At 50.6% G+C, this 26,437-nt stretch overlaps 45 non-coding genes across 45 annotated transcripts; all 45 read right to left on the bottom strand.

Moving 5' to 3' along the window:
* Positions 1-663: 663 nt before the first annotated feature.
* Trnas-uga (transfer RNA serine (anticodon UGA)) lies at positions 664-745 on the bottom strand. Its single transcript has one exon. It is a non-coding gene; the product is annotated as a tRNA-Ser (tRNA).
* Positions 746-1,436: 691 nt separating this feature from the next.
* Positions 1,437-1,518, bottom strand: Trnas-cga (transfer RNA serine (anticodon CGA)). The gene has a single exon. It is a non-coding gene; the product is annotated as a tRNA-Ser (tRNA).
* Positions 1,519-1,656: 138 nt separating this feature from the next.
* On the bottom strand, positions 1,657-1,729 carry Trnak-uuu (transfer RNA lysine (anticodon UUU)). The gene has a single exon. It is a non-coding gene; the product is annotated as a tRNA-Lys (tRNA).
* Positions 1,730-2,268: 539 nt separating this feature from the next.
* On the bottom strand, positions 2,269-2,341 carry Trnaf-gaa (transfer RNA phenylalanine (anticodon GAA)). Its single transcript has one exon. It is a non-coding gene; the product is annotated as a tRNA-Phe (tRNA).
* Positions 2,342-2,952: 611 nt separating this feature from the next.
* Trnas-uga (transfer RNA serine (anticodon UGA)) lies at positions 2,953-3,034 on the bottom strand. Its single transcript has one exon. It is a non-coding gene; the product is annotated as a tRNA-Ser (tRNA).
* A 691-nt stretch (positions 3,035-3,725) lies between these two features.
* On the bottom strand, positions 3,726-3,807 carry Trnas-cga (transfer RNA serine (anticodon CGA)). The gene has a single exon. It is a non-coding gene; the product is annotated as a tRNA-Ser (tRNA).
* Positions 3,808-3,945: 138 nt separating this feature from the next.
* Trnak-uuu (transfer RNA lysine (anticodon UUU)) lies at positions 3,946-4,018 on the bottom strand. Its single transcript has one exon. It is a non-coding gene; the product is annotated as a tRNA-Lys (tRNA).
* Positions 4,019-4,557: 539 nt separating this feature from the next.
* On the bottom strand, positions 4,558-4,630 carry Trnaf-gaa (transfer RNA phenylalanine (anticodon GAA)). Its single transcript has one exon. It is a non-coding gene; the product is annotated as a tRNA-Phe (tRNA).
* Positions 4,631-5,241: 611 nt separating this feature from the next.
* Positions 5,242-5,323, bottom strand: Trnas-uga (transfer RNA serine (anticodon UGA)). The gene has a single exon. It is a non-coding gene; the product is annotated as a tRNA-Ser (tRNA).
* A 691-nt stretch (positions 5,324-6,014) lies between these two features.
* Trnas-cga (transfer RNA serine (anticodon CGA)) lies at positions 6,015-6,096 on the bottom strand. Its single transcript has one exon. It is a non-coding gene; the product is annotated as a tRNA-Ser (tRNA).
* Positions 6,097-6,234: 138 nt separating this feature from the next.
* On the bottom strand, positions 6,235-6,307 carry Trnak-uuu (transfer RNA lysine (anticodon UUU)). The gene has a single exon. It is a non-coding gene; the product is annotated as a tRNA-Lys (tRNA).
* Positions 6,308-6,846: 539 nt separating this feature from the next.
* Positions 6,847-6,919, bottom strand: Trnaf-gaa (transfer RNA phenylalanine (anticodon GAA)). The gene has a single exon. It is a non-coding gene; the product is annotated as a tRNA-Phe (tRNA).
* A 611-nt stretch (positions 6,920-7,530) lies between these two features.
* Positions 7,531-7,612, bottom strand: Trnas-uga (transfer RNA serine (anticodon UGA)). Its single transcript has one exon. It is a non-coding gene; the product is annotated as a tRNA-Ser (tRNA).
* Positions 7,613-8,303: 691 nt separating this feature from the next.
* On the bottom strand, positions 8,304-8,385 carry Trnas-cga (transfer RNA serine (anticodon CGA)). The gene has a single exon. It is a non-coding gene; the product is annotated as a tRNA-Ser (tRNA).
* A 138-nt stretch (positions 8,386-8,523) lies between these two features.
* Positions 8,524-8,596, bottom strand: Trnak-uuu (transfer RNA lysine (anticodon UUU)). The gene has a single exon. It is a non-coding gene; the product is annotated as a tRNA-Lys (tRNA).
* A 539-nt stretch (positions 8,597-9,135) lies between these two features.
* Positions 9,136-9,208, bottom strand: Trnaf-gaa (transfer RNA phenylalanine (anticodon GAA)). Its single transcript has one exon. It is a non-coding gene; the product is annotated as a tRNA-Phe (tRNA).
* A 611-nt stretch (positions 9,209-9,819) lies between these two features.
* Positions 9,820-9,901, bottom strand: Trnas-uga (transfer RNA serine (anticodon UGA)). Its single transcript has one exon. It is a non-coding gene; the product is annotated as a tRNA-Ser (tRNA).
* A 691-nt stretch (positions 9,902-10,592) lies between these two features.
* Trnas-cga (transfer RNA serine (anticodon CGA)) lies at positions 10,593-10,674 on the bottom strand. The gene has a single exon. It is a non-coding gene; the product is annotated as a tRNA-Ser (tRNA).
* Positions 10,675-10,812: 138 nt separating this feature from the next.
* On the bottom strand, positions 10,813-10,885 carry Trnak-uuu (transfer RNA lysine (anticodon UUU)). Its single transcript has one exon. It is a non-coding gene; the product is annotated as a tRNA-Lys (tRNA).
* Positions 10,886-11,424: 539 nt separating this feature from the next.
* On the bottom strand, positions 11,425-11,497 carry Trnaf-gaa (transfer RNA phenylalanine (anticodon GAA)). Its single transcript has one exon. It is a non-coding gene; the product is annotated as a tRNA-Phe (tRNA).
* A 611-nt stretch (positions 11,498-12,108) lies between these two features.
* Trnas-uga (transfer RNA serine (anticodon UGA)) lies at positions 12,109-12,190 on the bottom strand. Its single transcript has one exon. It is a non-coding gene; the product is annotated as a tRNA-Ser (tRNA).
* Positions 12,191-12,881: 691 nt separating this feature from the next.
* Positions 12,882-12,963, bottom strand: Trnas-cga (transfer RNA serine (anticodon CGA)). Its single transcript has one exon. It is a non-coding gene; the product is annotated as a tRNA-Ser (tRNA).
* Positions 12,964-13,101: 138 nt separating this feature from the next.
* Positions 13,102-13,174, bottom strand: Trnak-uuu (transfer RNA lysine (anticodon UUU)). The gene has a single exon. It is a non-coding gene; the product is annotated as a tRNA-Lys (tRNA).
* Positions 13,175-13,713: 539 nt separating this feature from the next.
* On the bottom strand, positions 13,714-13,787 carry Trnaf-gaa (transfer RNA phenylalanine (anticodon GAA)). The gene has a single exon. It is a non-coding gene; the product is annotated as a tRNA-Phe (tRNA).
* Positions 13,788-14,398: 611 nt separating this feature from the next.
* Positions 14,399-14,480, bottom strand: Trnas-uga (transfer RNA serine (anticodon UGA)). Its single transcript has one exon. It is a non-coding gene; the product is annotated as a tRNA-Ser (tRNA).
* A 691-nt stretch (positions 14,481-15,171) lies between these two features.
* Positions 15,172-15,253, bottom strand: Trnas-cga (transfer RNA serine (anticodon CGA)). The gene has a single exon. It is a non-coding gene; the product is annotated as a tRNA-Ser (tRNA).
* A 138-nt stretch (positions 15,254-15,391) lies between these two features.
* Trnak-uuu (transfer RNA lysine (anticodon UUU)) lies at positions 15,392-15,464 on the bottom strand. The gene has a single exon. It is a non-coding gene; the product is annotated as a tRNA-Lys (tRNA).
* A 539-nt stretch (positions 15,465-16,003) lies between these two features.
* Trnaf-gaa (transfer RNA phenylalanine (anticodon GAA)) lies at positions 16,004-16,076 on the bottom strand. Its single transcript has one exon. It is a non-coding gene; the product is annotated as a tRNA-Phe (tRNA).
* Positions 16,077-16,687: 611 nt separating this feature from the next.
* On the bottom strand, positions 16,688-16,769 carry Trnas-uga (transfer RNA serine (anticodon UGA)). Its single transcript has one exon. It is a non-coding gene; the product is annotated as a tRNA-Ser (tRNA).
* A 691-nt stretch (positions 16,770-17,460) lies between these two features.
* Trnas-cga (transfer RNA serine (anticodon CGA)) lies at positions 17,461-17,542 on the bottom strand. The gene has a single exon. It is a non-coding gene; the product is annotated as a tRNA-Ser (tRNA).
* Positions 17,543-17,680: 138 nt separating this feature from the next.
* On the bottom strand, positions 17,681-17,753 carry Trnak-uuu (transfer RNA lysine (anticodon UUU)). Its single transcript has one exon. It is a non-coding gene; the product is annotated as a tRNA-Lys (tRNA).
* Positions 17,754-18,292: 539 nt separating this feature from the next.
* Trnaf-gaa (transfer RNA phenylalanine (anticodon GAA)) lies at positions 18,293-18,365 on the bottom strand. Its single transcript has one exon. It is a non-coding gene; the product is annotated as a tRNA-Phe (tRNA).
* Positions 18,366-18,976: 611 nt separating this feature from the next.
* Trnas-uga (transfer RNA serine (anticodon UGA)) lies at positions 18,977-19,058 on the bottom strand. Its single transcript has one exon. It is a non-coding gene; the product is annotated as a tRNA-Ser (tRNA).
* Positions 19,059-19,749: 691 nt separating this feature from the next.
* On the bottom strand, positions 19,750-19,831 carry Trnas-cga (transfer RNA serine (anticodon CGA)). Its single transcript has one exon. It is a non-coding gene; the product is annotated as a tRNA-Ser (tRNA).
* Positions 19,832-19,969: 138 nt separating this feature from the next.
* On the bottom strand, positions 19,970-20,042 carry Trnak-uuu (transfer RNA lysine (anticodon UUU)). The gene has a single exon. It is a non-coding gene; the product is annotated as a tRNA-Lys (tRNA).
* Positions 20,043-20,581: 539 nt separating this feature from the next.
* Positions 20,582-20,654, bottom strand: Trnaf-gaa (transfer RNA phenylalanine (anticodon GAA)). The gene has a single exon. It is a non-coding gene; the product is annotated as a tRNA-Phe (tRNA).
* Positions 20,655-21,265: 611 nt separating this feature from the next.
* On the bottom strand, positions 21,266-21,347 carry Trnas-uga (transfer RNA serine (anticodon UGA)). The gene has a single exon. It is a non-coding gene; the product is annotated as a tRNA-Ser (tRNA).
* A 691-nt stretch (positions 21,348-22,038) lies between these two features.
* Trnas-cga (transfer RNA serine (anticodon CGA)) lies at positions 22,039-22,120 on the bottom strand. Its single transcript has one exon. It is a non-coding gene; the product is annotated as a tRNA-Ser (tRNA).
* A 138-nt stretch (positions 22,121-22,258) lies between these two features.
* Trnak-uuu (transfer RNA lysine (anticodon UUU)) lies at positions 22,259-22,331 on the bottom strand. Its single transcript has one exon. It is a non-coding gene; the product is annotated as a tRNA-Lys (tRNA).
* A 539-nt stretch (positions 22,332-22,870) lies between these two features.
* Positions 22,871-22,943, bottom strand: Trnaf-gaa (transfer RNA phenylalanine (anticodon GAA)). The gene has a single exon. It is a non-coding gene; the product is annotated as a tRNA-Phe (tRNA).
* Positions 22,944-23,554: 611 nt separating this feature from the next.
* Trnas-uga (transfer RNA serine (anticodon UGA)) lies at positions 23,555-23,636 on the bottom strand. The gene has a single exon. It is a non-coding gene; the product is annotated as a tRNA-Ser (tRNA).
* A 691-nt stretch (positions 23,637-24,327) lies between these two features.
* On the bottom strand, positions 24,328-24,409 carry Trnas-cga (transfer RNA serine (anticodon CGA)). The gene has a single exon. It is a non-coding gene; the product is annotated as a tRNA-Ser (tRNA).
* Positions 24,410-24,547: 138 nt separating this feature from the next.
* On the bottom strand, positions 24,548-24,620 carry Trnak-uuu (transfer RNA lysine (anticodon UUU)). Its single transcript has one exon. It is a non-coding gene; the product is annotated as a tRNA-Lys (tRNA).
* Positions 24,621-25,159: 539 nt separating this feature from the next.
* Positions 25,160-25,232, bottom strand: Trnaf-gaa (transfer RNA phenylalanine (anticodon GAA)). Its single transcript has one exon. It is a non-coding gene; the product is annotated as a tRNA-Phe (tRNA).
* A 611-nt stretch (positions 25,233-25,843) lies between these two features.
* Trnas-uga (transfer RNA serine (anticodon UGA)) lies at positions 25,844-25,925 on the bottom strand. The gene has a single exon. It is a non-coding gene; the product is annotated as a tRNA-Ser (tRNA).
* Between the last annotated feature and the right edge of the window lie 512 nt (positions 25,926-26,437).

Raw genomic sequence — 26,437 nt, 5'->3', positions numbered from 1 at the left:
CAGGGACCTTTAGATCTTCAGTCTAACGCTCTCCCAACTGAGCTATTTCGGCTGACATTGAACGTTCCTGTTTGCATGTGTTTGTTAACCTCTGCCTCGTTGCCAATTTCACAGTCACCTTCGTCTGATAAGACACAGGGACGCTGAAAGGCGAGCAGCCGATGCAGTGAAGTCCCACACACATTTCTTCTGCTTCCATCATCGTAACAAGCAAACATGTCGACTCGACTCGTGTAATATTCACTTCGCTGACTTCACGTGACGCCGCGCTGGCGCTAGAAAACCCGTGCTATATCGATGCCAGGGGCAACTCGTGTGCAGAGAACGAGACACAAGAAGGAGTGAGCCTCTCCACCGTATGAGAGGCAGTATCTAGGAGATACACACGGTAAAACATTCGACTTGCGTTAGCTCATCAATTGCTACACGTCATCGTCTGCAAGCTAAGATGGACACATCTGCACTGCCCAGTGAGGCGACACTTGTACTAACACCCGGTGGGCGGCTGTGAGACGAGGAGATGAGCTGCGGCTTCTGAGCGCGACTGTAACGCTGCGCCCTGGATCAAATAACACTGCACATTGCTGGTGACGCGCGTGTTTAGTAGTGACGCAACTGCTAGGATGCAGCTGAACGTCCATCTTTTGAGAGCGAGAAAATTTTCGCAGTCGGCAGGACTCGAACCTACGCTCCCAGAGGGAATCTGATTTCAAGTCAGACGCCTTAACCACTCGGCCACGACTGCCGGTGGCAGAAGCGACTCCCGACAAGTGGAACCGCCGTCTTTAGAAGCAATCTGATGGCAGAAAGCGGCGTGGCGTCACTCTTTTCTGTAGGGTTTCCATTAGCCGTTACGACAGTGTGTTAATTTTCGCCTGGCGGGGGTTTGAGCCCGGGACCCTTTGGTTGAAGGTCTAGCGCTCTACCGACTGAGCTGTCCGGTCCCTCGGCCGAGCGTTGTGGTGCATGCTACATGGTGTGCGAGTGATTCGCGTGTTGTAATTACTGGCTTATGGCTCCAATGGCGACTTCACCGACTTCCCACTGACGCACCGCTGACGCTAGTTTTGTGTCGTCTTAAAACGATGGACATACCTCCAAGCAGCTGCGAGATCTTAAGAAAAGAAACGCTGCACCACTGCCTTTGCCGCACTCGAATGATTGAATTGCGATTCTTAAAAAGAAATGAATGTTCGCTCTGTCCTACACTTTCGAGCACATCTGTGTACTCACGATCTCAGCGACGGCTTTCTGCAGTCCCAGCGTCAGTGCGAGGTGAACCGATGGCCACAGTAAGCAGCGGTCGTCGCGAAACTCAGTATTCTTAAACGGAAACTTTCGTCTTGTTGAGAATGGCGTCACTGGTTTGCACCCGCATTCGCCCACGCATGTCACATGTGTGCGAAAATTTTTGCTCCTCTTTACGCAAAATCGCACGCAGCCGGTAGGATTCGAACCTACGCTCCCAGAGGGAATCTGATTTCGAGTCAGACGCCTTAACCACTCGGCCACGACTGCTGGTAGCGCGGTGTTGTCCCGACACATGCAACTGCTACCGTTTAAAGCACTGTGGTGTCAGAAAACGGCGTAGCTTCATTATTTTCCGTAGCGTTTCCACCGCTACCAGACGAATCGCTACCAAAGTATTAAAATTTCCGCCCGGACAGGGACTTGAACCCTGGACCCTTAGGTTAAAAGCCTAATGCTCTACCGACTGAGCTATCCGGGCTCACACGACGCTGTGATACCTCTCACGATGCACAACTATACATTGACTCATGTCGTTTACTGTTGTGCAATCGCTGCATGGGGCCGTTACTAATAAAACGTCGCCTAAATGCTGTCTGCAGACTTATCGCACTAAGCTCGTAACACACTATCGAAGACTGCTGACACACGATGCAACAACAAATTGCAGGAGTCGTTGCGTCTCATACGTTGGAGCAGAGAATTTACATATTTTGTCGACACTCACTGGGCAATTGGAAAATTCGCAAGCATTTCGAATGCAATGTTTCCCACGTTTTCGCTCGTTTCACGGTTCCGTTGAAAACGTTCTTCACCACCTGACACAGAAAAAGGAACGCAGTCGGTAGGACTTTTTTGATTCTTTTGCTTCTAAGGGAGTTAGTTGTCTAGTGAGTTCCTCTTATGGCATGCACTAGACAACCAGAACAGCTACAGGAGAGAGTCATTTTTGTTGTCAGCGGTAGTTGCATTATCACCAACGCAGAGCCATTCCATTGGCGTCGCATCAAAACGAATACCTGCCGAAACCCGGGATCGAACCAGGGACCTTTAGATCTTCAGTCTAACGCTCTCCCAACTGAGCTATTTCGGCTGACATTGAACGTTCCTGTTTGCATGTGTTTGTTAACCTCTGCCTCGTTGCCAATTTCACAGTCACCTTCGTCTGATAAGACACAGGGACGCTGAAAGGCGAGCAGCCGATGCAGTGAAGTCCCACACACATTTCTTCTGCTTCCATCATCGTAACAAGCAAACATGTCGACTCGACTCGTGTAATATTCACTTCGCTGACTTCACGTGACGCCGCGCTGGCGCTAGAAAACCCGTGCTATATCGATGCCAGGGGCAACTCGTGTGCAGAGAACGAGACACAAGAAGGAGTGAGCCTCTCCACCGTATGAGAGGCAGTATCTAGGAGATACACACGGTAAAACATTCGACTTGCGTTAGCTCATCAATTGCTACACGTCATCGTCTGCAAGCTAAGATGGACACATCTGCACTGCCCAGTGAGGCGACACTTGTACTAACACCCGGTGGGCGGCTGTGAGACGAGGAGATGAGCTGCGGCTTCTGAGCGCGACTGTAACGCTGCGCCCTGGATCAAATAACACTGCACATTGCTGGTGACGCGCGTGTTTAGTAGTGACGCAACTGCTAGGATGCAGCTGAACGTCCATCTTTTGAGAGCGAGAAAATTTTCGCAGTCGGCAGGACTCGAACCTACGCTCCCAGAGGGAATCTGATTTCAAGTCAGACGCCTTAACCACTCGGCCACGACTGCCGGTGGCAGAAGCGACTCCCGACAAGTGGAACCGCCGTCTTTAGAAGCAATCTGATGGCAGAAAGCGGCGTGGCGTCACTCTTTTCTGTAGGGTTTCCATTAGCCGTTACGACAGTGTGTTAATTTTCGCCTGGCGGGGGTTTGAGCCCGGGACCCTTTGGTTGAAGGTCTAGCGCTCTACCGACTGAGCTGTCCGGTCCCTCGGCCGAGCGTTGTGGTGCATGCTACATGGTGTGCGAGTGATTCGCGTGTTGTAATTACTGGCTTATGGCTCCAATGGCGACTTCACCGACTTCCCACTGACGCACCGCTGACGCTAGTTTTGTGTCGTCTTAAAACGATGGACATACCTCCAAGCAGCTGCGAGATCTTAAGAAAAGAAACGCTGCACCACTGCCTTTGCCGCACTCGAATGATTGAATTGCGATTCTTAAAAAGAAATGAATGTTCGCTCTGTCCTACACTTTCGAGCACATCTGTGTACTCACGATCTCAGCGACGGCTTTCTGCAGTCCCAGCGTCAGTGCGAGGTGAACCGATGGCCACAGTAAGCAGCGGTCGTCGCGAAACTCAGTATTCTTAAACGGAAACTTTCGTCTTGTTGAGAATGGCGTCACTGGTTTGCACCCGCATTCGCCCACGCATGTCACATGTGTGCGAAAATTTTTGCTCCTCTTTACGCAAAATCGCACGCAGCCGGTAGGATTCGAACCTACGCTCCCAGAGGGAATCTGATTTCGAGTCAGACGCCTTAACCACTCGGCCACGACTGCTGGTAGCGCGGTGTTGTCCCGACACATGCAACTGCTACCGTTTAAAGCACTGTGGTGTCAGAAAACGGCGTAGCTTCATTATTTTCCGTAGCGTTTCCACCGCTACCAGACGAATCGCTACCAAAGTATTAAAATTTCCGCCCGGACAGGGACTTGAACCCTGGACCCTTAGGTTAAAAGCCTAATGCTCTACCGACTGAGCTATCCGGGCTCACACGACGCTGTGATACCTCTCACGATGCACAACTATACATTGACTCATGTCGTTTACTGTTGTGCAATCGCTGCATGGGGCCGTTACTAATAAAACGTCGCCTAAATGCTGTCTGCAGACTTATCGCACTAAGCTCGTAACACACTATCGAAGACTGCTGACACACGATGCAACAACAAATTGCAGGAGTCGTTGCGTCTCATACGTTGGAGCAGAGAATTTACATATTTTGTCGACACTCACTGGGCAATTGGAAAATTCGCAAGCATTTCGAATGCAATGTTTCCCACGTTTTCGCTCGTTTCACGGTTCCGTTGAAAACGTTCTTCACCACCTGACACAGAAAAAGGAACGCAGTCGGTAGGACTTTTTTGATTCTTTTGCTTCTAAGGGAGTTAGTTGTCTAGTGAGTTCCTCTTATGGCATGCACTAGACAACCAGAACAGCTACAGGAGAGAGTCATTTTTGTTGTCAGCGGTAGTTGCATTATCACCAACGCAGAGCCATTCCATTGGCGTCGCATCAAAACGAATACCTGCCGAAACCCGGGATCGAACCAGGGACCTTTAGATCTTCAGTCTAACGCTCTCCCAACTGAGCTATTTCGGCTGACATTGAACGTTCCTGTTTGCATGTGTTTGTTAACCTCTGCCTCGTTGCCAATTTCACAGTCACCTTCGTCTGATAAGACACAGGGACGCTGAAAGGCGAGCAGCCGATGCAGTGAAGTCCCACACACATTTCTTCTGCTTCCATCATCGTAACAAGCAAACATGTCGACTCGACTCGTGTAATATTCACTTCGCTGACTTCACGTGACGCCGCGCTGGCGCTAGAAAACCCGTGCTATATCGATGCCAGGGGCAACTCGTGTGCAGAGAACGAGACACAAGAAGGAGTGAGCCTCTCCACCGTATGAGAGGCAGTATCTAGGAGATACACACGGTAAAACATTCGACTTGCGTTAGCTCATCAATTGCTACACGTCATCGTCTGCAAGCTAAGATGGACACATCTGCACTGCCCAGTGAGGCGACACTTGTACTAACACCCGGTGGGCGGCTGTGAGACGAGGAGATGAGCTGCGGCTTCTGAGCGCGACTGTAACGCTGCGCCCTGGATCAAATAACACTGCACATTGCTGGTGACGCGCGTGTTTAGTAGTGACGCAACTGCTAGGATGCAGCTGAACGTCCATCTTTTGAGAGCGAGAAAATTTTCGCAGTCGGCAGGACTCGAACCTACGCTCCCAGAGGGAATCTGATTTCAAGTCAGACGCCTTAACCACTCGGCCACGACTGCCGGTGGCAGAAGCGACTCCCGACAAGTGGAACCGCCGTCTTTAGAAGCAATCTGATGGCAGAAAGCGGCGTGGCGTCACTCTTTTCTGTAGGGTTTCCATTAGCCGTTACGACAGTGTGTTAATTTTCGCCTGGCGGGGGTTTGAGCCCGGGACCCTTTGGTTGAAGGTCTAGCGCTCTACCGACTGAGCTGTCCGGTCCCTCGGCCGAGCGTTGTGGTGCATGCTACATGGTGTGCGAGTGATTCGCGTGTTGTAATTACTGGCTTATGGCTCCAATGGCGACTTCACCGACTTCCCACTGACGCACCGCTGACGCTAGTTTTGTGTCGTCTTAAAACGATGGACATACCTCCAAGCAGCTGCGAGATCTTAAGAAAAGAAACGCTGCACCACTGCCTTTGCCGCACTCGAATGATTGAATTGCGATTCTTAAAAAGAAATGAATGTTCGCTCTGTCCTACACTTTCGAGCACATCTGTGTACTCACGATCTCAGCGACGGCTTTCTGCAGTCCCAGCGTCAGTGCGAGGTGAACCGATGGCCACAGTAAGCAGCGGTCGTCGCGAAACTCAGTATTCTTAAACGGAAACTTTCGTCTTGTTGAGAATGGCGTCACTGGTTTGCACCCGCATTCGCCCACGCATGTCACATGTGTGCGAAAATTTTTGCTCCTCTTTACGCAAAATCGCACGCAGCCGGTAGGATTCGAACCTACGCTCCCAGAGGGAATCTGATTTCGAGTCAGACGCCTTAACCACTCGGCCACGACTGCTGGTAGCGCGGTGTTGTCCCGACACATGCAACTGCTACCGTTTAAAGCACTGTGGTGTCAGAAAACGGCGTAGCTTCATTATTTTCCGTAGCGTTTCCACCGCTACCAGACGAATCGCTACCAAAGTATTAAAATTTCCGCCCGGACAGGGACTTGAACCCTGGACCCTTAGGTTAAAAGCCTAATGCTCTACCGACTGAGCTATCCGGGCTCACACGACGCTGTGATACCTCTCACGATGCACAACTATACATTGACTCATGTCGTTTACTGTTGTGCAATCGCTGCATGGGGCCGTTACTAATAAAACGTCGCCTAAATGCTGTCTGCAGACTTATCGCACTAAGCTCGTAACACACTATCGAAGACTGCTGACACACGATGCAACAACAAATTGCAGGAGTCGTTGCGTCTCATACGTTGGAGCAGAGAATTTACATATTTTGTCGACACTCACTGGGCAATTGGAAAATTCGCAAGCATTTCGAATGCAATGTTTCCCACGTTTTCGCTCGTTTCACGGTTCCGTTGAAAACGTTCTTCACCACCTGACACAGAAAAAGGAACGCAGTCGGTAGGACTTTTTTGATTCTTTTGCTTCTAAGGGAGTTAGTTGTCTAGTGAGTTCCTCTTATGGCATGCACTAGACAACCAGAACAGCTACAGGAGAGAGTCATTTTTGTTGTCAGCGGTAGTTGCATTATCACCAACGCAGAGCCATTCCATTGGCGTCGCATCAAAACGAATACCTGCCGAAACCCGGGATCGAACCAGGGACCTTTAGATCTTCAGTCTAACGCTCTCCCAACTGAGCTATTTCGGCTGACATTGAACGTTCCTGTTTGCATGTGTTTGTTAACCTCTGCCTCGTTGCCAATTTCACAGTCACCTTCGTCTGATAAGACACAGGGACGCTGAAAGGCGAGCAGCCGATGCAGTGAAGTCCCACACACATTTCTTCTGCTTCCATCATCGTAACAAGCAAACATGTCGACTCGACTCGTGTAATATTCACTTCGCTGACTTCACGTGACGCCGCGCTGGCGCTAGAAAACCCGTGCTATATCGATGCCAGGGGCAACTCGTGTGCAGAGAACGAGACACAAGAAGGAGTGAGCCTCTCCACCGTATGAGAGGCAGTATCTAGGAGATACACACGGTAAAACATTCGACTTGCGTTAGCTCATCAATTGCTACACGTCATCGTCTGCAAGCTAAGATGGACACATCTGCACTGCCCAGTGAGGCGACACTTGTACTAACACCCGGTGGGCGGCTGTGAGACGAGGAGATGAGCTGCGGCTTCTGAGCGCGACTGTAACGCTGCGCCCTGGATCAAATAACACTGCACATTGCTGGTGACGCGCGTGTTTAGTAGTGACGCAACTGCTAGGATGCAGCTGAACGTCCATCTTTTGAGAGCGAGAAAATTTTCGCAGTCGGCAGGACTCGAACCTACGCTCCCAGAGGGAATCTGATTTCAAGTCAGACGCCTTAACCACTCGGCCACGACTGCCGGTGGCAGAAGCGACTCCCGACAAGTGGAACCGCCGTCTTTAGAAGCAATCTGATGGCAGAAAGCGGCGTGGCGTCACTCTTTTCTGTAGGGTTTCCATTAGCCGTTACGACAGTGTGTTAATTTTCGCCTGGCGGGGGTTTGAGCCCGGGACCCTTTGGTTGAAGGTCTAGCGCTCTACCGACTGAGCTGTCCGGTCCCTCGGCCGAGCGTTGTGGTGCATGCTACATGGTGTGCGAGTGATTCGCGTGTTGTAATTACTGGCTTATGGCTCCAATGGCGACTTCACCGACTTCCCACTGACGCACCGCTGACGCTAGTTTTGTGTCGTCTTAAAACGATGGACATACCTCCAAGCAGCTGCGAGATCTTAAGAAAAGAAACGCTGCACCACTGCCTTTGCCGCACTCGAATGATTGAATTGCGATTCTTAAAAAGAAATGAATGTTCGCTCTGTCCTACACTTTCGAGCACATCTGTGTACTCACGATCTCAGCGACGGCTTTCTGCAGTCCCAGCGTCAGTGCGAGGTGAACCGATGGCCACAGTAAGCAGCGGTCGTCGCGAAACTCAGTATTCTTAAACGGAAACTTTCGTCTTGTTGAGAATGGCGTCACTGGTTTGCACCCGCATTCGCCCACGCATGTCACATGTGTGCGAAAATTTTTGCTCCTCTTTACGCAAAATCGCACGCAGCCGGTAGGATTCGAACCTACGCTCCCAGAGGGAATCTGATTTCGAGTCAGACGCCTTAACCACTCGGCCACGACTGCTGGTAGCGCGGTGTTGTCCCGACACATGCAACTGCTACCGTTTAAAGCACTGTGGTGTCAGAAAACGGCGTAGCTTCATTATTTTCCGTAGCGTTTCCACCGCTACCAGACGAATCGCTACCAAAGTATTAAAATTTCCGCCCGGACAGGGACTTGAACCCTGGACCCTTAGGTTAAAAGCCTAATGCTCTACCGACTGAGCTATCCGGGCTCACACGACGCTGTGATACCTCTCACGATGCACAACTATACATTGACTCATGTCGTTTACTGTTGTGCAATCGCTGCATGGGGCCGTTACTAATAAAACGTCGCCTAAATGCTGTCTGCAGACTTATCGCACTAAGCTCGTAACACACTATCGAAGACTGCTGACACACGATGCAACAACAAATTGCAGGAGTCGTTGCGTCTCATACGTTGGAGCAGAGAATTTACATATTTTGTCGACACTCACTGGGCAATTGGAAAATTCGCAAGCATTTCGAATGCAATGTTTCCCACGTTTTCGCTCGTTTCACGGTTCCGTTGAAAACGTTCTTCACCACCTGACACAGAAAAAGGAACGCAGTCGGTAGGACTTTTTTGATTCTTTTGCTTCTAAGGGAGTTAGTTGTCTAGTGAGTTCCTCTTATGGCATGCACTAGACAACCAGAACAGCTACAGGAGAGAGTCATTTTTGTTGTCAGCGGTAGTTGCATTATCACCAACGCAGAGCCATTCCATTGGCGTCGCATCAAAACGAATACCTGCCGAAACCCGGGATCGAACCAGGGACCTTTAGATCTTCAGTCTAACGCTCTCCCAACTGAGCTATTTCGGCTGACATTGAACGTTCCTGTTTGCATGTGTTTGTTAACCTCTGCCTCGTTGCCAATTTCACAGTCACCTTCGTCTGATAAGACACAGGGACGCTGAAAGGCGAGCAGCCGATGCAGTGAAGTCCCACACACATTTCTTCTGCTTCCATCATCGTAACAAGCAAACATGTCGACTCGACTCGTGTAATATTCACTTCGCTGACTTCACGTGACGCCGCGCTGGCGCTAGAAAACCCGTGCTATATCGATGCCAGGGGCAACTCGTGTGCAGAGAACGAGACACAAGAAGGAGTGAGCCTCTCCACCGTATGAGAGGCAGTATCTAGGAGATACACACGGTAAAACATTCGACTTGCGTTAGCTCATCAATTGCTACACGTCATCGTCTGCAAGCTAAGATGGACACATCTGCACTGCCCAGTGAGGCGACACTTGTACTAACACCCGGTGGGCGGCTGTGAGACGAGGAGATGAGCTGCGGCTTCTGAGCGCGACTGTAACGCTGCGCCCTGGATCAAATAACACTGCACATTGCTGGTGACGCGCGTGTTTAGTAGTGACGCAACTGCTAGGATGCAGCTGAACGTCCATCTTTTGAGAGCGAGAAAATTTTCGCAGTCGGCAGGACTCGAACCTACGCTCCCAGAGGGAATCTGATTTCAAGTCAGACGCCTTAACCACTCGGCCACGACTGCCGGTGGCAGAAGCGACTCCCGACAAGTGGAACCGCCGTCTTTAGAAGCAATCTGATGGCAGAAAGCGGCGTGGCGTCACTCTTTTCTGTAGGGTTTCCATTAGCCGTTACGACAGTGTGTTAATTTTCGCCTGGCGGGGGTTTGAGCCCGGGACCCTTTGGTTGAAGGTCTAGCGCTCTACCGACTGAGCTGTCCGGTCCCTCGGCCGAGCGTTGTGGTGCATGCTACATGGTGTGCGAGTGATTCGCGTGTTGTAATTACTGGCTTATGGCTCCAATGGCGACTTCACCGACTTCCCACTGACGCACCGCTGACGCTAGTTTTGTGTCGTCTTAAAACGATGGACATACCTCCAAGCAGCTGCGAGATCTTAAGAAAAGAAACGCTGCACCACTGCCTTTGCCGCACTCGAATGATTGAATTGCGATTCTTAAAAAGAAATGAATGTTCGCTCTGTCCTACACTTTCGAGCACATCTGTGTACTCACGATCTCAGCGACGGCTTTCTGCAGTCCCAGCGTCAGTGCGAGGTGAACCGATGGCCACAGTAAGCAGCGGTCGTCGCGAAACTCAGTATTCTTAAACGGAAACTTTCGTCTTGTTGAGAATGGCGTCACTGGTTTGCACCCGCATTCGCCCACGCATGTCACATGTGTGCGAAAATTTTTGCTCCTCTTTACGCAAAATCGCACGCAGCCGGTAGGATTCGAACCTACGCTCCCAGAGGGAATCTGATTTCGAGTCAGACGCCTTAACCACTCGGCCACGACTGCTGGTAGCGCGGTGTTGTCCCGACACATGCAACTGCTACCGTTTAAAGCACTGTGGTGTCAGAAAACGGCGTAGCTTCATTATTTTCCGTAGCGTTTCCACCGCTACCAGACGAATCGCTACCAAAGTATTAAAATTTCCGCCCGGACAGGGACTTGAACCCTGGACCCTTAGGTTAAAAGCCTAATGCTCTACCGACTGAGCTATCCGGGCTCACACGACGCTGTGATACCTCTCACGATGCACAACTATACATTGACTCATGTCGTTTACTGTTGTGCAATCGCTGCATGGGGCCGTTACTAATAAAACGTCGCCTAAATGCTGTCTGCAGACTTATCGCACTAAGCTCGTAACACACTATCGAAGACTGCTGACACACGATGCAACAACAAATTGCAGGAGTCGTTGCGTCTCATACGTTGGAGCAGAGAATTTACATATTTTGTCGACACTCACTGGGCAATTGGAAAATTCGCAAGCATTTCGAATGCAATGTTTCCCACGTTTTCGCTCGTTTCACGGTTCCGTTGAAAACGTTCTTCACCACCTGACACAGAAAAAGGAACGCAGTCGGTAGGACTTTTTTGATTCTTTTGCTTCTAAGGGAGTTAGTTGTCTAGTGAGTTCCTCTTATGGCATGCACTAGACAACCAGAACAGCTACAGGAGAGAGTCATTTTTGTTGTCAGCGGTAGTTGCATTATCACCAACGCAGAGCCATTCCATTGGCGTCGCATCAAAACGAATACCTGCCGAAACCCGGGATCGAACCAGGGACCTTTAGATCTTCAGTCTAACGCTCTCCCAACTGAGCTATTTCGGCTGACATTGAACGTTCCTGTTTGCATGTGTTTGTTAACCTCTGCCTCGTTGCCAATTTCACAGTCACCTTCGTCTGATAAGACACAGGGACGCTGAAAGGCGAGCAGCCGATGCAGTGAAGTCCCACACACATTTCTTCTGCTTCCATCATCGTAACAAGCAAACATGTCGACTCGACTCGTGTAATATTCACTTCGCTGACTTCACGTGACGCCGCGCTGGCGCTAGAAAACCCGTGCTATATCGATGCCAGGGGCAACTCGTGTGCAGAGAACGAGACACAAGAAGGAGTGAGCCTCTCCACCGTATGAGAGGCAGTATCTAGGAGATACACACGGTAAAACATTCGACTTGCGTTAGCTCATCAATTGCTACACGTCATCGTCTGCAAGCTAAGATGGACACATCTGCACTGCCCAGTGAGGCGACACTTGTACTAACACCCGGTGGGCGGCTGTGAGACGAGGAGATGAGCTGCGGCTTCTGAGCGCGACTGTAACGCTGCGCCCTGGATCAAATAACACTGCACATTGCTGGTGACGCGCGTGTTTAGTAGTGACGCAACTGCTAGGATGCAGCTGAACGTCCATCTTTTGAGAGCGAGAAAATTTTCGCAGTCGGCAGGACTCGAACCTACGCTCCCAGAGGGAATCTGATTTCAAGTCAGACGCCTTAACCACTCGGCCACGACTGCCGGTGGCAGAAGCGACTCCCGACAAGTGGAACCGCCGTCTTTAGAAGCAATCTGATGGCAGAAAGCGGCGTGGCGTCACTCTTTTCTGTAGGGTTTCCATTAGCCGTTACGACAGTGTGTTAATTTTCGCCTGGCGGGGGTTTGAGCCCGGGACCCTTTGGTTGAAGGTCTAGCGCTCTACCGACTGAGCTGTCCGGTCCCTCGGCCGAGCGTTGTGGTGCATGCTACATGGTGTGCGAGTGATTCGCGTGTTGTAATTACTGGCTTATGGCTCCAATGGCGACTTCACCGACTTCCCACTGACGCACCGCTGACGCTAGTTTTGTGTCGTCTTAAAACGATGGACATACCTCCAAGCAGCTGCGAGATCTTAAGAAAAGAAACGCTGCACCACTGCCTTTGCCGCACTCGAATGATTGAATTGCGATTCTTAAAAAGAAATGAATGTTCGCTCTGTCCTACACTTTCGAGCACATCTGTGTACTCACGATCTCAGCGACGGCTTTCTGCAGTCCCAGCGTCAGTGCGAGGTGAACCGATGGCCACAGTAAGCAGCGGTCGTCGCGAAACTCAGTATTCTTAAACGGAAACTTTCGTCTTGTTGAGAATGGCGTCACTGGTTTGCACCCGCATTCGCCCACGCATGTCACATGTGTGCGAAAATTTTTGCTCCTCTTTACGCAAAATCGCACGCAGCCGGTAGGATTCGAACCTACGCTCCCAGAGGGAATCTGATTTCGAGTCAGACGCCTTAACCACTCGGCCACGACTGCTGGTAGCGCGGTGTTGTCCCGACACATGCAACTGCTACCGTTTAAAGCACTGTGGTGTCAGAAAACGGCGTAGCTTCATTATTTTCCGTAGCGTTTCCACCGCTACCAGACGAATCGCTACCAAAGTATTAAAATTTCCGCCCGGACAGGGACTTGAACCCTGGACCCTTAGGTTAAAAGCCTAATGCTCTACCGACTGAGCTATCCGGGCTCACACGACGCTGTGATACCTCTCACGATGCACAACTATACATTGACTCATGTCGTTTACTGTTGTGCAATCGCTGCATGGGGCCGTTACTAATAAAACGTCGCCTAAATGCTGTCTGCAGACTTATCGCACTAAGCTCGTAACACACTATCGAAGACTGCTGACACACGATGCAACAACAAATTGCAGGAGTCGTTGCGTCTCATACGTTGGAGCAGAGAATTTACATATTTTGTCGACACTCACTGGGCAATTGGAAAATTCGCAAGCATTTCGAATGCAATGTTTCCCACGTTTTCGCTCGTTTCACGGTTCCGTTGAAAACGTTCTTCACCACCTGACACAGAAAAAGGAACGCAGTCGGTAGGACTTTTTTGATTCTTTTGCTTCTAAGGGAGTTAGTTGTCTAGTGAGTTCCTCTTATGGCATGCACTAGACAACCAGAACAGCTACAGGAGAGAGTCATTTTTGTTGTCAGCGGTAGTTGCATTATCACCAACGCAGAGCCATTCCATTGGCGTCGCATCAAAACGAATACCTGCCGAAACCCGGGATCGAACCAGGGACCTTTAGATCTTCAGTCTAACGCTCTCTCCAACTGAGCTATTTCGGCTGACATTGAACGTTCCTGTTTGCATGTGTTTGTTAACCTCTGCCTCGTTGCCAATTTCACAGTCACCTTCGTCTGATAAGACACAGGGACGCTGAAAGGCGAGCAGCCGATGCAGTGAAGTCCCACACACATTTCTTCTGCTTCCATCATCGTAACAAGCAAACATGTCGACTCGACTCGTGTAATATTCACTTCGCTGACTTCACGTGACGCCGCGCTGGCGCTAGAAAACCCGTGCTATATCGATGCCAGGGGCAACTCGTGTGCAGAGAACGAGACACAAGAAGGAGTGAGCCTCTCCACCGTATGAGAGGCAGTATCTAGGAGATACACACGGTAAAACATTCGACTTGCGTTAGCTCATCAATTGCTACACGTCATCGTCTGCAAGCTAAGATGGACACATCTGCACTGCCCAGTGAGGCGACACTTGTACTAACACCCGGTGGGCGGCTGTGAGACGAGGAGATGAGCTGCGGCTTCTGAGCGCGACTGTAACGCTGCGCCCTGGATCAAATAACACTGCACATTGCTGGTGACGCGCGTGTTTAGTAGTGACGCAACTGCTAGGATGCAGCTGAACGTCCATCTTTTGAGAGCGAGAAAATTTTCGCAGTCGGCAGGACTCGAACCTACGCTCCCAGAGGGAATCTGATTTCAAGTCAGACGCCTTAACCACTCGGCCACGACTGCCGGTGGCAGAAGCGACTCCCGACAAGTGGAACCGCCGTCTTTAGAAGCAATCTGATGGCAGAAAGCGGCGTGGCGTCACTCTTTTCTGTAGGGTTTCCATTAGCCGTTACGACAGTGTGTTAATTTTCGCCTGGCGGGGGTTTGAGCCCGGGACCCTTTGGTTGAAGGTCTAGCGCTCTACCGACTGAGCTGTCCGGTCCCTCGGCCGAGCGTTGTGGTGCATGCTACATGGTGTGCGAGTGATTCGCGTGTTGTAATTACTGGCTTATGGCTCCAATGGCGACTTCACCGACTTCCCACTGACGCACCGCTGACGCTAGTTTTGTGTCGTCTTAAAACGATGGACATACCTCCAAGCAGCTGCGAGATCTTAAGAAAAGAAACGCTGCACCACTGCCTTTGCCGCACTCGAATGATTGAATTGCGATTCTTAAAAAGAAATGAATGTTCGCTCTGTCCTACACTTTCGAGCACATCTGTGTACTCACGATCTCAGCGACGGCTTTCTGCAGTCCCAGCGTCAGTGCGAGGTGAACCGATGGCCACAGTAAGCAGCGGTCGTCGCGAAACTCAGTATTCTTAAACGGAAACTTTCGTCTTGTTGAGAATGGCGTCACTGGTTTGCACCCGCATTCGCCCACGCATGTCACATGTGTGCGAAAATTTTTGCTCCTCTTTACGCAAAATCGCACGCAGCCGGTAGGATTCGAACCTACGCTCCCAGAGGGAATCTGATTTCGAGTCAGACGCCTTAACCACTCGGCCACGACTGCTGGTAGCGCGGTGTTGTCCCGACACATGCAACTGCTACCGTTTAAAGCACTGTGGTGTCAGAAAACGGCGTAGCTTCATTATTTTCCGTAGCGTTTCCACCGCTACCAGACGAATCGCTACCAAAGTATTAAAATTTCCGCCCGGACAGGGACTTGAACCCTGGACCCTTAGGTTAAAAGCCTAATGCTCTACCGACTGAGCTATCCGGGCTCACACGACGCTGTGATACCTCTCACGATGCACAACTATACATTGACTCATGTCGTTTACTGTTGTGCAATCGCTGCATGGGGCCGTTACTAATAAAACGTCGCCTAAATGCTGTCTGCAGACTTATCGCACTAAGCTCGTAACACACTATCGAAGACTGCTGACACACGATGCAACAACAAATTGCAGGAGTCGTTGCGTCTCATACGTTGGAGCAGAGAATTTACATATTTTGTCGACACTCACTGGGCAATTGGAAAATTCGCAAGCATTTCGAATGCAATGTTTCCCACGTTTTCGCTCGTTTCACGGTTCCGTTGAAAACGTTCTTCACCACCTGACACAGAAAAAGGAACGCAGTCGGTAGGACTTTTTTGATTCTTTTGCTTCTAAGGGAGTTAGTTGTCTAGTGAGTTCCTCTTATGGCATGCACTAGACAACCAGAACAGCTACAGGAGAGAGTCATTTTTGTTGTCAGCGGTAGTTGCATTATCACCAACGCAGAGCCATTCCATTGGCGTCGCATCAAAACGAATACCTGCCGAAACCCGGGATCGAACCAGGGACCTTTAGATCTTCAGTCTAACGCTCTCCCAACTGAGCTATTTCGGCTGACATTGAACGTTCCTGTTTGCATGTGTTTGTTAACCTCTGCCTCGTTGCCAATTTCACAGTCACCTTCGTCTGATAAGACACAGGGACGCTGAAAGGCGAGCAGCCGATGCAGTGAAGTCCCACACACATTTCTTCTGCTTCCATCATCGTAACAAGCAAACATGTCGACTCGACTCGTGTAATATTCACTTCGCTGACTTCACGTGACGCCGCGCTGGCGCTAGAAAACCCGTGCTATATCGATGCCAGGGGCAACTCGTGTGCAGAGAACGAGACACAAGAAGGAGTGAGCCTCTCCACCGTATGAGAGGCAGTATCTAGGAGATACACACGGTAAAACATTCGACTTGCGTTAGCTCATCAATTGCTACACGTCATCGTCTGCAAGCTAAGATGGACACATCTGCACTGCCCAGTGAGGCGACACTTGTACTAACACCCGGTGGGCGGCTGTGAGACGAGGAGATGAGCTGCGGCTTCTGAGCGCGACTGTAACGCTGCGCCCTGGATCAAATAACACTGCACATTGCTGGTGACGCGCGTGTTTAGTAGTGACGCAACTGCTAGGATGCAGCTGAACGTCCATCTTTTGAGAGCGAGAAAATTTTCGCAGTCGGCAGGACTCGAACCTACGCTCCCAGAGGGAATCTGATTTCAAGTCAGACGCCTTAACCACTCGGCCACGACTGCCGGTGGCAGAAGCGACTCCCGACAAGTGGAACCGCCGTCTTTAGAAGCAATCTGATGGCAGAAAGCGGCGTGGCGTCACTCTTTTCTGTAGGGTTTCCATTAGCCGTTACGACAGTGTGTTAATTTTCGCCTGGCGGGGGTTTGAGCCCGGGACCCTTTGGTTGAAGGTCTAGCGCTCTACCGACTGAGCTGTCCGGTCCCTCGGCCGAGCGTTGTGGTGCATGCTACATGGTGTGCGAGTGATTCGCGTGTTGTAATTACTGGCTTATGGCTCCAATGGCGACTTCACCGACTTCCCACTGACGCACCGCTGACGCTAGTTTTGTGTCGTCTTAAAACGATGGACATACCTCCAAGCAGCTGCGAGATCTTAAGAAAAGAAACGCTGCACCACTGCCTTTGCCGCACTCGAATGATTGAATTGCGATTCTTAAAAAGAAATGAATGTTCGCTCTGTCCTACACTTTCGAGCACATCTGTGTACTCACGATCTCAGCGACGGCTTTCTGCAGTCCCAGCGTCAGTGCGAGGTGAACCGATGGCCACAGTAAGCAGCGGTCGTCGCGAAACTCAGTATTCTTAAACGGAAACTTTCGTCTTGTTGAGAATGGCGTCACTGGTTTGCACCCGCATTCGCCCACGCATGTCACATGTGTGCGAAAATTTTTGCTCCTCTTTACGCAAAATCGCACGCAGCCGGTAGGATTCGAACCTACGCTCCCAGAGGGAATCTGATTTCGAGTCAGACGCCTTAACCACTCGGCCACGACTGCTGGTAGCGCGGTGTTGTCCCGACACATGCAACTGCTACCGTTTAAAGCACTGTGGTGTCAGAAAACGGCGTAGCTTCATTATTTTCCGTAGCGTTTCCACCGCTACCAGACGAATCGCTACCAAAGTATTAAAATTTCCGCCCGGACAGGGACTTGAACCCTGGACCCTTAGGTTAAAAGCCTAATGCTCTACCGACTGAGCTATCCGGGCTCACACGACGCTGTGATACCTCTCACGATGCACAACTATACATTGACTCATGTCGTTTACTGTTGTGCAATCGCTGCATGGGGCCGTTACTAATAAAACGTCGCCTAAATGCTGTCTGCAGACTTATCGCACTAAGCTCGTAACACACTATCGAAGACTGCTGACACACGATGCAACAACAAATTGCAGGAGTCGTTGCGTCTCATACGTTGGAGCAGAGAATTTACATATTTTGTCGACACTCACTGGGCAATTGGAAAATTCGCAAGCATTTCGAATGCAATGTTTCCCACGTTTTCGCTCGTTTCACGGTTCCGTTGAAAACGTTCTTCACCACCTGACACAGAAAAAGGAACGCAGTCGGTAGGACTTTTTTGATTCTTTTGCTTCTAAGGGAGTTAGTTGTCTAGTGAGTTCCTCTTATGGCATGCACTAGACAACCAGAACAGCTACAGGAGAGAGTCATTTTTGTTGTCAGCGGTAGTTGCATTATCACCAACGCAGAGCCATTCCATTGGCGTCGCATCAAAACGAATACCTGCCGAAACCCGGGATCGAACCAGGGACCTTTAGATCTTCAGTCTAACGCTCTCCCAACTGAGCTATTTCGGCTGACATTGAACGTTCCTGTTTGCATGTGTTTGTTAACCTCTGCCTCGTTGCCAATTTCACAGTCACCTTCGTCTGATAAGACACAGGGACGCTGAAAGGCGAGCAGCCGATGCAGTGAAGTCCCACACACATTTCTTCTGCTTCCATCATCGTAACAAGCAAACATGTCGACTCGACTCGTGTAATATTCACTTCGCTGACTTCACGTGACGCCGCGCTGGCGCTAGAAAACCCGTGCTATATCGATGCCAGGGGCAACTCGTGTGCAGAGAACGAGACACAAGAAGGAGTGAGCCTCTCCACCGTATGAGAGGCAGTATCTAGGAGATACACACGGTAAAACATTCGACTTGCGTTAGCTCATCAATTGCTACACGTCATCGTCTGCAAGCTAAGATGGACACATCTGCACTGCCCAGTGAGGCGACACTTGTACTAACACCCGGTGGGCGGCTGTGAGACGAGGAGATGAGCTGCGGCTTCTGAGCGCGACTGTAACGCTGCGCCCTGGATCAAATAACACTGCACATTGCTGGTGACGCGCGTGTTTAGTAGTGACGCAACTGCTAGGATGCAGCTGAACGTCCATCTTTTGAGAGCGAGAAAATTTTCGCAGTCGGCAGGACTCGAACCTACGCTCCCAGAGGGAATCTGATTTCAAGTCAGACGCCTTAACCACTCGGCCACGACTGCCGGTGGCAGAAGCGACTCCCGACAAGTGGAACCGCCGTCTTTAGAAGCAATCTGATGGCAGAAAGCGGCGTGGCGTCACTCTTTTCTGTAGGGTTTCCATTAGCCGTTACGACAGTGTGTTAATTTTCGCCTGGCGGGGGTTTGAGCCCGGGACCCTTTGGTTGAAGGTCTAGCGCTCTACCGACTGAGCTGTCCGGTCCCTCGGCCGAGCGTTGTGGTGCATGCTACATGGTGTGCGAGTGATTCGCGTGTTGTAATTACTGGCTTATGGCTCCAATGGCGACTTCACCGACTTCCCACTGACGCACCGCTGACGCTAGTTTTGTGTCGTCTTAAAACGATGGACATACCTCCAAGCAGCTGCGAGATCTTAAGAAAAGAAACGCTGCACCACTGCCTTTGCCGCACTCGAATGATTGAATTGCGATTCTTAAAAAGAAATGAATGTTCGCTCTGTCCTACACTTTCGAGCACATCTGTGTACTCACGATCTCAGCGACGGCTTTCTGCAGTCCCAGCGTCAGTGCGAGGTGAACCGATGGCCACAGTAAGCAGCGGTCGTCGCGAAACTCAGTATTCTTAAACGGAAACTTTCGTCTTGTTGAGAATGGCGTCACTGGTTTGCACCCGCATTCGCCCACGCATGTCACATGTGTGCGAAAATTTTTGCTCCTCTTTACGCAAAATCGCACGCAGCCGGTAGGATTCGAACCTACGCTCCCAGAGGGAATCTGATTTCGAGTCAGACGCCTTAACCACTCGGCCACGACTGCTGGTAGCGCGGTGTTGTCCCGACACATGCAACTGCTACCGTTTAAAGCACTGTGGTGTCAGAAAACGGCGTAGCTTCATTATTTTCCGTAGCGTTTCCACCGCTACCAGACGAATCGCTACCAAAGTATTAAAATTTCCGCCCGGACAGGGACTTGAACCCTGGACCCTTAGGTTAAAAGCCTAATGCTCTACCGACTGAGCTATCCGGGCTCACACGACGCTGTGATACCTCTCACGATGCACAACTATACATTGACTCATGTCGTTTACTGTTGTGCAATCGCTGCATGGGGCCGTTACTAATAAAACGTCGCCTAAATGCTGTCTGCAGACTTATCGCACTAAGCTCGTAACACACTATCGAAGACTGCTGACACACGATGCAACAACAAATTGCAGGAGTCGTTGCGTCTCATACGTTGGAGCAGAGAATTTACATATTTTGTCGACACTCACTGGGCAATTGGAAAATTCGCAAGCATTTCGAATGCAATGTTTCCCACGTTTTCGCTCGTTTCACGGTTCCGTTGAAAACGTTCTTCACCACCTGACACAGAAAAAGGAACGCAGTCGGTAGGACTTTTTTGATTCTTTTGCTTCTAAGGGAGTTAGTTGTCTAGTGAGTTCCTCTTATGGCATGCACTAGACAACCAGAACAGCTACAGGAGAGAGTCATTTTTGTTGTCAGCGGTAGTTGCATTATCACCAACGCAGAGCCATTCCATTGGCGTCGCATCAAAACGAATACCTGCCGAAACCCGGGATCGAACCAGGGACCTTTAGATCTTCAGTCTAACGCTCTCCCAACTGAGCTATTTCGGCTGACATTGAACGTTCCTGTTTGCATGTGTTTGTTAACCTCTGCCTCGTTGCCAATTTCACAGTCACCTTCGTCTGATAAGACACAGGGACGCTGAAAGGCGAGCAGCCGATGCAGTGAAGTCCCACACACATTTCTTCTGCTTCCATCATCGTAACAAGCAAACATGTCGACTCGACTCGTGTAATATTCACTTCGCTGACTTCACGTGACGCCGCGCTGGCGCTAGAAAACCCGTGCTATATCGATGCCAGGGGCAACTCGTGTGCAGAGAACGAGACACAAGAAGGAGTGAGCCTCTCCACCGTATGAGAGGCAGTATCTAGGAGATACACACGGTAAAACATTCGACTTGCGTTAGCTCATCAATTGCTACACGTCATCGTCTGCAAGCTAAGATGGACACATCTGCACTGCCCAGTGAGGCGACACTTGTACTAACACCCGGTGGGCGGCTGTGAGACGAGGAGATGAGCTGCGGCTTCTGAGCGCGACTGTAACGCTGCGCCCTGGATCAAATAACACTGCACATTGCTGGTGACGCGCGTGTTTAGTAGTGACGCAACTGCTAGGATGCAGCTGAACGTCCATCTTTTGAGAGCGAGAAAATTTTCGCAGTCGGCAGGACTCGAACCTACGCTCCCAGAGGGAATCTGATTTCAAGTCAGACGCCTTAACCACTCGGCCACGACTGCCGGTGGCAGAAGCGACTCCCGACAAGTGGAACCGCCGTCTTTAGAAGCAATCTGATGGCAGAAAGCGGCGTGGCGTCACTCTTTTCTGTAGGGTTTCCATTAGCCGTTACGACAGTGTGTTAATTTTCGCCTGGCGGGGGTTTGAGCCCGGGACCCTTTGGTTGAAGGTCTAGCGCTCTACCGACTGAGCTGTCCGGTCCCTCGGCCGAGCGTTGTGGTGCATGCTACATGGTGTGCGAGTGATTCGCGTGTTGTAATTACTGGCTTATGGCTCCAATGGCGACTTCACCGACTTCCCACTGACGCACCGCTGACGCTAGTTTTGTGTCGTCTTAAAACGATGGACATACCTCCAAGCAGCTGCGAGATCTTAAGAAAAGAAACGCTGCACCACTGCCTTTGCCGCACTCGAATGATTGAATTGCGATTCTTAAAAAGAAATGAATGTTCGCTCTGTCCTACACTTTCGAGCACATCTGTGTACTCACGATCTCAGCGACGGCTTTCTGCAGTCCCAGCGTCAGTGCGAGGTGAACCGATGGCCACAGTAAGCAGCGGTCGTCGCGAAACTCAGTATTCTTAAACGGAAACTTTCGTCTTGTTGAGAATGGCGTCACTGGTTTGCACCCGCATTCGCCCACGCATGTCACATGTGTGCGAAAATTTTTGCTCCTCTTTACGCAAAATCGCACGCAGCCGGTAGGATTCGAACCTACGCTCCCAGAGGGAATCTGATTTCGAGTCAGACGCCTTAACCACTCGGCCACGACTGCTGGTAGCGCGGTGTTGTCCCGACACATGCAACTGCTACCGTTTAAAGCACTGTGGTGTCAGAAAACGGCGTAGCTTCATTATTTTCCGTAGCGTTTCCACCGCTACCAGACGAATCGCTACCAAAGTATTAAAATTTCCGCCCGGACAGGGACTTGAACCCTGGACCCTTAGGTTAAAAGCCTAATGCTCTACCGACTGAGCTATCCGGGCTCACACGACGCTGTGATACCTCTCACGATGCACAACTATACATTGACTCATGTCGTTTACTGTTGTGCAATCGCTGCATGGGGCCGTTACTAATAAAACGTCGCCTAAATGCTGTCTGCAGACTTATCGCACTAAGCTCGTAACACACTATCGAAGACTGCTGACACACGATGCAACAACAAATTGCAGGAGTCGTTGCGTCTCATACGTTGGAGCAGAGAATTTACATATTTTGTCGACACTCACTGGGCAATTGGAAAATTCGCAAGCATTTCGAATGCAATGTTTCCCACGTTTTCGCTCGTTTCACGGTTCCGTTGAAAACGTTCTTCACCACCTGACACAGAAAAAGGAACGCAGTCGGTAGGACTTTTTTGATTCTTTTGCTTCTAAGGGAGTTAGTTGTCTAGTGAGTTCCTCTTATGGCATGCACTAGACAACCAGAACAGCTACAGGAGAGAGTCATTTTTGTTGTCAGCGGTAGTTGCATTATCACCAACGCAGAGCCATTCCATTGGCGTCGCATCAAAACGAATACCTGCCGAAACCCGGGATCGAACCAGGGACCTTTAGATCTTCAGTCTAACGCTCTCCCAACTGAGCTATTTCGGCTGACATTGAACGTTCCTGTTTGCATGTGTTTGTTAACCTCTGCCTCGTTGCCAATTTCACAGTCACCTTCGTCTGATAAGACACAGGGACGCTGAAAGGCGAGCAGCCGATGCAGTGAAGTCCCACACACATTTCTTCTGCTTCCATCATCGTAACAAGCAAACATGTCGACTCGACTCGTGTAATATTCACTTCGCTGACTTCACGTGACGCCGCGCTGGCGCTAGAAAACCCGTGCTATATCGATGCCAGGGGCAACTCGTGTGCAGAGAACGAGACACAAGAAGGAGTGAGCCTCTCCACCGTATGAGAGGCAGTATCTAGGAGATACACACGGTAAAACATTCGACTTGCGTTAGCTCATCAATTGCTACACGTCATCGTCTGCAAGCTAAGATGGACACATCTGCACTGCCCAGTGAGGCGACACTTGTACTAACACCCGGTGGGCGGCTGTGAGACGAGGAGATGAGCTGCGGCTTCTGAGCGCGACTGTAACGCTGCGCCCTGGATCAAATAACACTGCACATTGCTGGTGACGCGCGTGTTTAGTAGTGACGCAACTGCTAGGATGCAGCTGAACGTCCATCTTTTGAGAGCGAGAAAATTTTCGCAGTCGGCAGGACTCGAACCTACGCTCCCAGAGGGAATCTGATTTCAAGTCAGACGCCTTAACCACTCGGCCACGACTGCCGGTGGCAGAAGCGACTCCCGACAAGTGGAACCGCCGTCTTTAGAAGCAATCTGATGGCAGAAAGCGGCGTGGCGTCACTCTTTTCTGTAGGGTTTCCATTAGCCGTTACGACAGTGTGTTAATTTTCGCCTGGCGGGGGTTTGAGCCCGGGACCCTTTGGTTGAAGGTCTAGCGCTCTACCGACTGAGCTGTCCGGTCCCTCGGCCGAGCGTTGTGGTGCATGCTACATGGTGTGCGAGTGATTCGCGTGTTGTAATTACTGGCTTATGGCTCCAATGGCGACTTCACCGACTTCCCACTGACGCACCGCTGACGCTAGTTTTGTGTCGTCTTAAAACGATGGACATACCTCCAAGCAGCTGCGAGATCTTAAGAAAAGAAACGCTGCACCACTGCCTTTGCCGCACTCGAATGATTGAATTGCGATTCTTAAAAAGAAATGAATGTTCGCTCTGTCCTACACTTTCGAGCACATCTGTGTACTCACGATCTCAGCGACGGCTTTCTGCAGTCCCAGCGTCAGTGCGAGGTGAACCGATGGCCACAGTAAGCAGCGGTCGTCGCGAAACTCAGTATTCTTAAACGGAAACTTTCGTCTTGTTGAGAATGGCGTCACTGGTTTGCACCCGCATTCGCCCACGCATGTCACATGTGTGCGAAAATTTTTGCTCCTCTTTACGCAAAATCGCACGCAGCCGGTAGGATTCGAACCTACGCTCCCAGAGGGAATCTGATTTCGAGTCAGACGCCTTAACCACTCGGCCACGACTGCTGGTAGCGCGGTGTTGTCCCGACACATGCAACTGCTACCGTTTAAAGCACTGTGGTGTCAGAAAACGGCGTAGCTTCATTATTTTCCGTAGCGTTTCCACCGCTACCAGACGAATCGCTACCAAAGTATTAAAATTTCCGCCCGGACAGGGACTTGAACCCTGGACCCTTAGGTTAAAAGCCTAATGCTCTACCGACTGAGCTATCCGGGCTCACACGACGCTGTGATACCTCTCACGATGCACAACTATACATTGACTCATGTCGTTTACTGTTGTGCAATCGCTGCATGGGGCCGTTACTAATAAAACGTCGCCTAAATGCTGTCTGCAGACTTATCGCACTAAGCTCGTAACACACTATCGAAGACTGCTGACACACGATGCAACAACAAATTGCAGGAGTCGTTGCGTCTCATACGTTGGAGCAGAGAATTTACATATTTTGTCGACACTCACTGGGCAATTGGAAAATTCGCAAGCATTTTCGAATGCAATGTTTCCCACGTTTTCGCTCGTTTCACGGTTCCGTTGAAAACGTTCTTCACCACCTGACACAGAAAAAGGAACGCAGTCGGTAGGACTTTTTTGATTCTTTTGCTTCTAAGGGAGTTAGTTGTCTAGTGAGTTCCTCTTATGGCATGCACTAACAACCAGAACAGCTACAGGAGAGAGTCATTTTTGTTGTCAGCGGTAGTTGCATTATCACCAACGCAGAGCCATTCCATTGGCGTCGCATCAAAACGAATACCTGCCGAAACCCGGGATCGAACCAGGGACCTTTAGATCTTCAGTCTAACGCTCTCCCAACTGAGCTATTTCGGCTGACATTGAACGTTCCTGTTTGCATGTGTTTGTTAACCTCTGCCTCGTTGCCAATTTCACAGTCACCTTCGTCTGATAAGACACAGGGACGCTGAAAGGCGAGCAGCCGATGCAGTGAAGTCCCACACACATTTCTTCTGCTTCCATCATCGTAACAAGCAAACATGTCGACTCGACTCGTGTAATATTCACTTCGCTGACTTCACGTGACGCCGCGCTGGCGCTAGAAAACCCGTGCTATATCGATGCCAGGGGCAACTCGTGTGCAGAGAACGAGACACAAGAAGGAGTGAGCCTCTCCACCGTATGAGAGGCAGTATCTAGGAGATACACACGGTAAAACATTCGACTTGCGTTAGCTCATCAATTGCTACACGTCATCGTCTGCAAGCTAAGATGGACACATCTGCACTGCCCAGTGAGGCGACACTTGTACTAACACCCGGTGGGCGGCTGTGAGACGAGGAGATGAGCTGCGGCTTCTGAGCGCGACTGTAACGCTGCGCCCTGGATCAAATAACACTGCACATTGCTGGTGACGCGCGTGTTTAGTAGTGACGCAACTGCTAGGATGCAGCTGAACGTCCATCTTTTGAGAGCGAGAAAATTTTCGCAGTCGGCAGGACTCGAACCTACGCTCCCAGAGGGAATCTGATTTCAAGTCAGACGCCTTAACCACTCGGCCACGACTGCCGGTGGCAGAAGCGACTCCCGACAAGTGGAACCGCCGTCTTTAGAAGCAATCTGATGGCAGAAAGCGGCGTGGCGTCACTCTTTTCTGTAGGGTTTCCATTAGCCGTTACGACAGTGTGTTAATTTTCGCCTGGCGGGGGTTTGAGCCCGGGACCCTTTGGTTGAAGGTCTAGCGCTCTACCGACTGAGCTGTCCGGTCCCTCGGCCGAGCGTTGTGGTGCATGCTACATGGTGTGCGAGTGATTCGCGTGTTGTAATTACTGGCTTATGGCTCCAATGGCGACTTCACCGACTTCCCACTGACGCACCGCTGACGCTAGTTTTGTGTCGTCTTAAAACGATGGACATACCTCCAAGCAGCTGCGAGATCTTAAGAAAAGAAACGCTGCACCACTGCCTTTGCCGCACTCGAATGATTGAATTGCGATTCTTAAAAAGAAATGAATGTTCGCTCTGTCCTACACTTTCGAGCACATCTGTGTACTCACGATCTCAGCGACGGCTTTCTGCAG

Source organism: Schistocerca serialis, unplaced genomic scaffold, assembly GCF_023864345.2.
Source record: "Schistocerca serialis cubense isolate TAMUIC-IGC-003099 unplaced genomic scaffold, iqSchSeri2.2 HiC_scaffold_343, whole genome shotgun sequence".
Taxonomy (NCBI): domain Eukaryota; kingdom Metazoa; phylum Arthropoda; class Insecta; order Orthoptera; family Acrididae; genus Schistocerca; species Schistocerca serialis.
This window is presented reverse-complemented; position numbering and strand designations above follow the sequence as displayed.